This window comes from Canis aureus, chromosome 1, assembly GCF_053574225.1.
Source record: "Canis aureus isolate CA01 chromosome 1, VMU_Caureus_v.1.0, whole genome shotgun sequence".
Taxonomy (NCBI): Eukaryota; Metazoa; Chordata; class Mammalia; order Carnivora; family Canidae; genus Canis; species Canis aureus.
This window is the reverse complement of record NC_135611.1, coordinates 113,626,420-113,636,139: the sequence shown is the minus strand read 5'-3', so window position 1 is coordinate 113,636,139 and position 9,720 is coordinate 113,626,420. Positions and strand designations below refer to the sequence as shown.

The 9,720-nt window shown below is 44.7% G+C and overlaps 1 long non-coding RNA gene across 2 annotated transcripts; it reads left to right on the top strand.

Annotated features, from left to right (window-relative positions):
- Positions 1-361: 361 nt before the first annotated feature.
- LOC144285632 (uncharacterized) lies at positions 362-8,492 on the top strand. Of its 2 annotated transcripts, XR_013353880.1 has the most exons (4): positions 367-422; positions 4,296-4,455; positions 5,669-5,780; positions 7,690-8,492. It is a non-coding gene; the product is annotated as an uncharacterized LOC144285632 (long non-coding RNA). The 2 variants fall into 2 exon arrangements; XR_013353879.1 differs by lacking the exon at positions 4,296-4,455 and having other exon boundaries at positions 362-422.
- Positions 8,493-9,720: the final 1,228 nt, after the last annotated feature.

The window sequence follows — 9,720 nt, the reverse complement described above, 5'->3', positions numbered from 1 at the left end:
GGGGGGGGTGCAAGTGGGGAGAGGGGCAGAAGGAGAGGGAGAGGGAGCATCTGAAGCTGGCTTCATGCGGGCTCACACTGGGCCGGATCTCACCACCCCAAGACTGTGACCTGAGCCTAAATCAAGAGTTGGAGGCTTAACCAACTGAGCCACTCAAGTACCCCAAACTTTTCCTTTTTTTTGCCATTTGGGGCCCTGGGTCTCATTTTGGGTTGGATCTGGGGTTTCGGGCTTGGCAGAATGAGCCAGGGATTGGGGCAGGATCTGTTCGGTGTTTTGGGCACTTGGTCTGTTTCTCTCGGTTCAAGTTCTTTCCTGCCCCTGACTGGTCATGTGACCCAGGCAAGTTTCTTTCTGTTCTGGAGTTCTCCCACTCTCTGGCACCTGTTCACAGCTCTTCTGGCCATCCTCTGTCTCTCACGGTTGGTCTCTGAAATTCTGTGTGTGTCTCACTTTGCTTCTGCTTCTGAATCCTTTGGTCTCTCTTTATGTCTCTCTCATTCTTGCACCCTGTGTGTTTCTGGGTCTCTCATCTCTGTTCTATTTTTTAAAAATTATTTATTTGACAGAAAGAGAGAGAGAGAGAGAGAGAGAGAGAGAGATTGAGAATAAGCAGGTGGAGCAGCAGAGGCAGAGAGAGAAGCAAGCTCATCCCTGAATGGGGAGTCCGATGCGGGGCTTGATCCTAGGACTCTGGGATCATGACCTGAAAGGCAGATGCTTAACTGACTGAGCCACCCAGGTGCCCCTCTCATCTTTGTTTTGTCTCTAATTCTCTCTGTGATTTTTCTTTTTCTCTCTGCTTCCCTCTCCCTGTAAGTCTTTCTCAGTCACTGTCTCTTCCTTGACCCTCTGGGTATCTTTCTCTTTCTGTCTCTCATGCCTCCATGAATCCGATTGCAGTGGGCAGTATTGAAGTGGGCTGAGATTGAGGGAGGATTTGGAGGAAGTGGAGAACAGACCTCAGATTTGTTTGCTTTAAGCTTTTATTTTATTTTAGAGAGAGAGTGAGAGCGGGCTAGGAGGGGCAGAGGGAGTGGGGGAAAAAGAATCCCAAGTAGACTCCACACTTAGCATGGAGCCCGATGTAGGGCTCCATCTCATGACCCTGAGATCATGATCTGAGGCAAAATCAAGAGTGGGGCAATTAACCAACTGAGCCACCCAGGTGCCCCTAAAGATTTTATTTTATTTTTTTTATTAAATATCTTTTTAAATTTATTCATTCATGAGAAAGAGAGAGAGAGAGAAGCAGAGACACAGGCAGAGGGAGAAACAGGCTCCACGCAGAGAGCCTGATGTGGGACTCGATCCTGGGTCTCCAGGATCATGCCCTGGGCTGAAAGCAGGCACCAAACCGCTGAGCCACCCAGGGATCCCAAGATTTTATTTTAAATCCCGAGATCAAGAGTCTCATGTTCTCCCAATTGAGCCAGTAGGTTCGACCTCATACTTGAATGATTCCCCTGCAGCCTTCTGCCTACACTGTCTCCCCCCACTCTCCTCAGCCCCCACCAGCGGTGCCTGCTCTGGGTTCCTGCCCCAGAAACTGGCAAGGTCAGGAGGGCAGGCTGCAAAACATGGATCTAGGCTAGGACTCCAGTGCTAGGAGTTAGGGTGGGGAAGAGAGCCCCTGAGGTTAAGAGTCTGGGAGGCCAGGTGGTATGTGGGTGCCCCCACAGGTCTGTGGGTATACACAATGTTTGCCTTTCCCATGAAGATGAGGAAGTGCTTGAAGGTCCTGAGAAACTTGACACCTGAGGTCTCAGGCACATGGCAGGATGGAGGTGGGGCCCATGCTGTTGTTTAAGTTCCAGAGAGGCTGGTTAGGGCAAGCCCTGGAAGAAGGGTGAAGGCTAAATTATGGGATTATATATCTCCAGTTTCCCTTGGCATCTACTCCTACTTCTGGGGCAAGGGGCAGGACTGGATCCATCTGAAGCCTATAAATTACTTTTCCCTGACCCTAAAAGTGAGTTGAGAGGGTCCAGATGGGACTGCCTCACTGGGGAACATGGCACTCATAAGAAGGGATTTTAAGGGGCTTTGAGTTCTTATAGTCTGACTTGCTCTCCTGCTACAGAGAAAATGTGGGATAGGGGGGCTGTGTTGTAGGGTTTCTCAACCCTGGTACTATTGACATTTGGGCTGGATAATTATTTGTGTGTGTGTGTATGTGTAGGGGGGAGCTATCCTGTGCATGGTAGGATGTTTAGCTGTATGTCTGGTCCCTGCCTATCTCTCTGATGCCGAAAGTGAAATTAGAGGTTGACCTACATGCAAGCTAGATGGTTCTAAGAGGTTCCAAAAGTGGCCTCACATTTTGCCTATAAGCCATCCTACTATGAAGGGGGCTCAGGGGAAGGTTACACAAGACTGGTCAATAACTATGATACAGAAGAGCTGTGGTTTAGGGTAATTAATGAGGGAAATTATGTTAAAGTGTTTCAGAAGTCCCTTTTATTATCTGATTAAAGCTTTCATGCAGTGGAAAGATACCGAGGAAGATTAAAAAATGGCAAGTATTCGAAGAGTCTTAAAAAATTATAAATTTTGGAATGCCTGGGTGGTTCAGTGCCTAAGCGTCTGGCACAGTACCTTTGGCTCAAGACATGATCCCAGAGTCCTGGGATTGAGTTCCATGTTGGGCTCCCCTCAGGGAGCCTTCTTCTCCCTCTGCCAATGTCTCTGGCTCTGTGTGTCTCATGAATAAATAAATAAATAAATAAATCTTTAAAAAAATAAAAAATTATAAATTTTGAAATACTTTCAGAAGTGCAGAGAAGTTGGAGAGTACAGAAAAGTTTTGCTTACCCTTCATCTAACTTTCTCTCATGAGAACATATTGCAAAATCATGGTACAGTGAGCAAAATTAAGAAATTAGCATTGAAAAAAAAAAGAAATTAGCATTGATACAATACTACTGACTCAGATTTTATTCAGACTTATCAGTTCTTCCATGAATGTCCATTTTCTATTCCAAGATGTCATCTAGAATTTCACATTGTGTTTAGTTTTTGTGTCTCCTGAGGCTCTTCCAATTTATGAATATTTATAAATTCCCCATTGTATATTCTTAGAATGAGGATTTTTTGAAGTTTATTAAGTAATCTCTATACCAAACATGAGGCTCGAACTGACAACTCCGATATCAAGAGTCACACATCAAAAAAAAAAAAAAAAAAAAAAAGAGTCAATGGTGAAAAGATACTCTCTTTAATAAATGGTGCTAGAAAGACTGGACAGCTGCATGCAAAAGAATGAAACTGGACCACTTTCTTACACCATACATGAAAATAAACTCAAAATAGGTTAAAGACCTAAAGTTAAGACCCCAAATCATAAAACTCTTAGAAGAAAACATAGGCAGTAATCTCTTTGATATCTGCCTTAGCAATATGTTTCTGAATATATCATCTGAGATAAGAGAAACAAAAGCAAAAATAAAGGGACGCCTGCGTGGCTCAGGGTGTGATCCCGGGGTCTAGGGATTGAGTCCCGCATCGGGCTCCCTGTGTGGAGCCTGCTTCTCCCTCTGCCTGTGTCTCTGTCTCTCTCTGTTTCTCATGAATAAATAAATAAAATCTTAAAAAGAAAGCTAAAATAAACTATTGAGACTATACCAAAATAAAAGCTTTTGCACAGCAAAGAAAACCATCAGCAAAAAGGCAACCTACTGTATAGGAAAATATATTTTCAAATTATATATCTGATAAGGGGTTAATATAAAAAATATATAAAGTGCTTATACAACTGAATGCTAAAAAGGAAACAATCTGATAAAAAATGGGTCGAGGACCTGAACAGACATTTTTCCAAAGAATACATCCAGATGGCCAATAGACACATGGAAAGATGCTCAACATCACTCATTATCAGGGAAATGCAAATCAAAACCACAATGAGGGGCAGCTGGCTGGATCAGTTGGAAGAACATGTGACTCTTCACCTCAGGGTGGTGAGCCCCACGTTGGGTGTAGAGATTACTGAAATAAAACCTAAAAAAACATAATAGGTTATCACTTCACACCTTTCAGAATGACTAGTATCAAAAAGATAAGAAATAGGAGTACCTGCGTGGCTCAGTTGGTTAAGTGTCTGCCTCCTGCTCAGGTTGTGATCCTGGGATCCTGGGTTTGAGCCCTGAGTCATCCTGGGATCCTGTTTGAGCCCTGAGTTGGGCTCCCTGCTCAGTGGGGAGTCTGCCTCTTCTCCTCTGCCTCTCCCCGCCCTCCACTCAGGTTCAGTCTCTCTCTTTCTCAAAATAAATAAATAAAATACCTTTTTTTTTAAGACAAGAAATAACAAGTGTTGGGGAGGATGTGGAGAAAAAGGAGCCCTCATGTGCCATTGATGAGAATGAAAATTGGTGCAGCCACTGTGGACAACATTATGGAGGTTGCTCAAAAGATTAAAAATAGAATCGCCATATGATCCATCAATTCCAGTACCAGGTATTTACCCCACAGAAAATGAAAACACGAATTAAAAAAGATATATATACCATTGTAGCATTATTTACAAGGCCAACATATGGAAGCAGCCCCAGTGTCCATCAATGGATGAATGGATAAAGAAGATATGGTATATATAAAATGGAATATTAGTCACAAAAAAGAATGGGATCTTGCCATTTGTGACAATATGGATGGACCCAGAGGGTATTATGCTAGCTGAAGTAAGTCAGACAGAAAGACAAATACCATAGGATTTCACTTATATGTGGAATCTAAAAAACACAACAAAGAAACAAAAAAAAGCAGAAACAGACCCATAAAGACAGAGAACTAATGGTTTATGGAGGGAGAAGGGCAAAATGAGAGAGGGGCAGTGGGAGGTACAGGTTTCCAGTTATAAGTCATGGGGATGAAAGGTACAGCATAGGGCATATGGTCAAAGGTATATTTGTGCTCTGCACTCTTCTGTGCAGAGCAGCCTGCTGGTTTCCAATGCTGAATGGCTCTGTCCAGGTGTGAGGTTCTGGAAAAAAGTCTCATGATAGCATAATAGCATTGTTTGGTGACACACGGGAGCTACACTTGCGGTGAACATAGCATCACATATAGAGTTGTCCAATCACTATGTTGTATACCTGAACTAATGTAACATTGTGTGTCACCTGTGCTTCAATTAAAAAAATAATCTGCATGCTGGGTTTAGCTTCACAGACTGCCTTCTCTATTTTTTTTTTAAAGATTTATTTCTTTATTCATGAGAGACAGAGATAGAGAGAGAGGCAGAGACACAGGCAGAGGGAGAAGCAGGCTCCACGCAGGGAGCCCAATGTGGGACTGGATCCCGGGACTCCAGGATCACGCCCTGGGCCAAAGGCAGACGCTAAACCGCTGAGCCACCCAGAGATCCCCCGCCTTCCCTATTCTTTAACTCATCTGCATGGTTCACTCCTTCATTCAGATCTCAAATCAAATTCTCTTCCTCATGGAAACCTTTCCATCCACCTTGTGGAAACCAGGCAACTTCATTCCTCTGCAGCTATTAACTGCTGTATCTTCTTGAGACACTCACCGCTCCCTGATGTTAGAATATATGTGTGTGTGTGTGTATGTGTGTGTGTGTGTATTCACAGCCTCTGCCCTCCTAGAAAGTGGCAAGAGGACAGGACTTGAGCTGTCTGCTACTATGTCCACAATGCTTGACTCATAGTAGGTGCTCAAGGAATGTTTGACGAATCAACAGACATTATAGAGGTTTGGACTCTGGAATCCGATAGACATGGGCATGAATCCCAGCTCTACCTTGTCCTTTCAGTATGTCCTGGGTAAGTGAGCCACAGTGACCTCATCTGACAAATGGGGGGTATTTGTCTCTGCACCACTGGGCTTTTGAGAGGGCTCTGGAACTCAAGCATGTCACATGCTTAGCAGGGCACCTACAGTGTAAAAACCTGGTACCTGAGAACTGTTCTTTTTTTAATTTTTTTATTTTTATTTATTTATGATAGTCACAGAGAGAGAGAGAGAGAGAGAGAGAGAGAGAGAGAGGCAGAGACACAGGCAGAGGGAGAAGCAGGCTCCATGCACCGGGAGCCCGATGTGGGATTTGATCCCAGGTCTCCAGGATCGCGCCCTGGGCCAAAGGCAGGCACTAAACTGCTGTGCCACCCAGGGATCCCTGAGAACTGTTCTTAATGTCCTTCCTGGATCTCCTAAAGCCCATGGTAAAGGCACCCTGATATCTTCTTCCCAGCTGGGGTACTGATGAAAAGGGAGGAAGAGGGACGCCTGGGTAGCTCAGTGGTTGGTCGTTTGCCTTTGGCTCTGGCGTCGGGCTTCCTGCAGGAAGCCTGCTTCTCCCTCTGCCTGTGTCTCTGCCTCTCTCATGAATAAATAAATAAAATCTTAAAGAAAAAAAGGGAGAGAGAATCCCAAACAAGAGGCTGAAGGTGGTTTGTAGCATTGTTGGCTTACAGTTGGGTTGTGCCCAGTCCTGACCCTTTCCTGAGTTAGTGGTAGGTGAGAGAAAGGGACGGCGGTGGAGCAAAATGAAAAGCTCCTGTTCTACCAAGGGCCAATCCAGTTCTGAGAGCCCTTGCCATTCCAGGAAAGATTAAGAAGGGGTTTGAATCATTGTGTTCGAGAGCCTGAGAATCTCAAACCCACTCTCTTAGCATTAATACCTGGATTCCTGCAGAAGTGAAAGAGAAGAAATTGCCCCCACTTCCACCAAGTCCTTTGAGGAGACTATTTCCTATCTGTCTGCATGTTGGAATGCTTGGTGGTGCTCTCTCCTCCTTTGCTCTTGAGCACATCACTCACATCCCTACAGAACCTTCTCCATGTCAACCCTGGGAACTCAGAGACACTCCCCCTCATTATCCCTTCAGTCTCCCTTTGGCATGCAAAGCATCAAGGGCAGTGGGAACATGATTTCCTTATTGAGTCAAAGACCTGGAGAGTTGACCTGGGGTTCGAAGCAAAGATGGGGGAGCTGAGGAGGTAAAGATAGACTTAAGAAACTGGGGATTTGAGAGTAGAGCAGAAGGGGACGAACCCTCTCTCCTCCCCCAGGCACATCAATGCAGGTGAGAGCACTGCATGAATCAGGTCCCTTAGACAAAGCAGTTAGCGGAGAAGAAGCAAGAGTTTGGAGAATAAGCAAAAGAGAAACTGAGAGGAGGACACCTGTGGAAGAAAGTTACAAGCAGAATCAAACAACCACAGACATTCCGTGTTAGTGGAATAGATACCATTGGGGGAGGGGAGAAAGCTTCAAGGGCTTCTAGGAGAGGCTGGTTTTATAGGAGAAAACACTGAGAAGCTGCAAGCACAGGAGCTCTGGAGAGGAGCTGCCTGGGAAGAAGGGCCACAGTCAGGGAAACACAGCTGGAAGACATTGGGAAGGGAGTTCTCCCAGGAATGGGATATGGGAGGCAGGCAGACATATACTCCTGGTGGGGTGTGTGTGTGTGTGTGTGTGTGTGTGTGTGTGTGTGTAAGATCCCAGAGGTGAGAGTGACAGAGCAGGTCAGGAGGACTGTCTCACTGTCTGCTGGGCTGGCGGTGGCTGCCCACTTCAGATGGGGCACCTGCTCTCAGCCCCCAGTCCCCTCCCAGCCCAAATCACTTGCTGGTGGCCCATCAGGCCCCTGGGGGCATTTGAGTGTAGGGAATGATAGGTATTAAAGGGTATTAAATGCCAGGCTGAGGAACTCGGACTTTGTTTCCTAGGTCCTGGAACACGGTTGCTGAATGATGAGACCCATTGCACACAATGCTTGACTCTCGGTTTACTAAAGAAGAATTTACGAATCTCCTGACTGAGGTCTAAGGCAGAGACCCTCAGGCTGTCTGTGAGAAGAGGAGGAAGGAGATGAGCTTACCAGGGAATAATTGAGTGTGCAACTGGGACAGTCACTCTGTCTGAATTGGTCTTCATGATAGAGGACACTGTCACTTTCCACCTATAGCATTGTACCTCTCTCCTCCTGCCTCTAGTCTCCACCTCCTTGATGGAGCTTGGAGCAATCTTCCCCAATATCACCATGTCTTTAGTTCATTCATTAATCAAGTCAACAAATGTTAACCAAACATCAACTAAGCATAAGCACTGGAGATAGAGCAAAGAATAAAACAGACAAAAATGCCGTGCTCTCAGGGCGTGGACATTTTAGCCGGGCTACCTCATGTGCGTGGCTGTGGGTGTTTCTCTGGGGTCCATCACTAGAGGTAGAACTGCTGGCTTGGACTTGGCATTGCCGAATTGCTCTGCAAAGCAGTTGAACTAATGTATACTCCCACCAACAGTGGATAAAAAAAAAAAGATTTCTGGGGCACCTGGGTGGCTCAGTCTGGTAAGCAGTTAAGCGCCTGCCTTCAGCTCAGGTCATGATCCTAGGACCCTGGGATTGCCCCACTTCGTGTCAGGGCTCCCTGCTCAGCGAGGAACCTGCTTCTCCTCCCTCTGATCCTCCCCCCTTGCTCGTGCTCTCCCTCTTCTCTGTCAAATAAATAAATAAAATCTTTAAAAACAAGATTCCTGTGTTGTCATTCAATACTCGATCCTGTCAGTTATAAAATTTTGCTAATCCAATGAGTGTGAAATTCTATCTTGCTTTCATTTACTTTTCTCCAATTGGCGGGCTGCTGAGTTGAGTCTGTGTGTTGGCCAATTTCCTGCCTTGCGACTGCCTCTGAATATCTTTTGTGGTTTTTTTCCTTATTGGTTTATAGGAGTTTATTATTTAGTCTAATCACAAATTCTTGGTTGGAAGGTCCCCTTTGAAGGACTCAACCCCTGGCTGGGTCAGGCCCCCCCTAGGATGATCTTACTTTATGATTAACCTCAAGAGCAATGCATTTGGTACTCTAATTACATCTGTAAAATCCCTTTTGTCATATAATGTAACATAGTCATGGGAGTGACATCCTATCCTATTCACACGTCCCACCCACACTCAAGGGAATGGGATTATATGAAGGTGTGTCCTTGGGGATCATTTTTAGAATTCTGCTTACCACACATATTATAAGAAGTTTAACAATTTTTTTTCTTCTTAAAGGAGTAGTATTTGATTTCTAGATCCCCTCCACTGTTTTTGTTGTTGTTTTGTGCTTCATTCATTGCCGCTATGATATTTATTATTTCTTTCCCTTCCCCTTTTAGAATGGATTGGTCTGTTATTTTTTTAATTTCCCTATATTGGATGCTAAACTCTTTAATTTGCAGTTTTCCTATTTTCACATATAAGCACTTCCCTTGAAAGTCTGCTTTACCTACTTCCTCTAAGTATTGAGATGTAGATTCATCTGTAAACATTTCTGATTTCCAATATGATTTCTATTTGGTCCATCCATTATAGAGCAGCATGCTTTAACATTTTAAAGCATTTTGGTGTGTGGTCTTCTCTCTCTCTTTAAAAGATTTTATTCGTCTGTTTGATAGAGCATGAGTGAGTGAACACAAGCAGGGGGAGCAGCAGGCAGAGGGAGAGGGAGAAGCAAGCTCCCTTCTGAGCAAGGATCCTCAGGACTCCATCCCATGACCTGAGCTGAAGGCAGACTCTCAACCAACTGAGCCACCCAGGCACCCGTGGTCTTCTCTTTATTGTTAATGATTTCTTTCTTTCTTTCTGTATTGTGAGTAGACTCTATTGTCTATAATATTTCCTCAACATTTATGAAGGTTTATGTCCTGGCCTTGTTTGTGGCTAATATTTGTAAAACCTCAAATGTGATTGAAAGGAATGAGGACGGGACGTC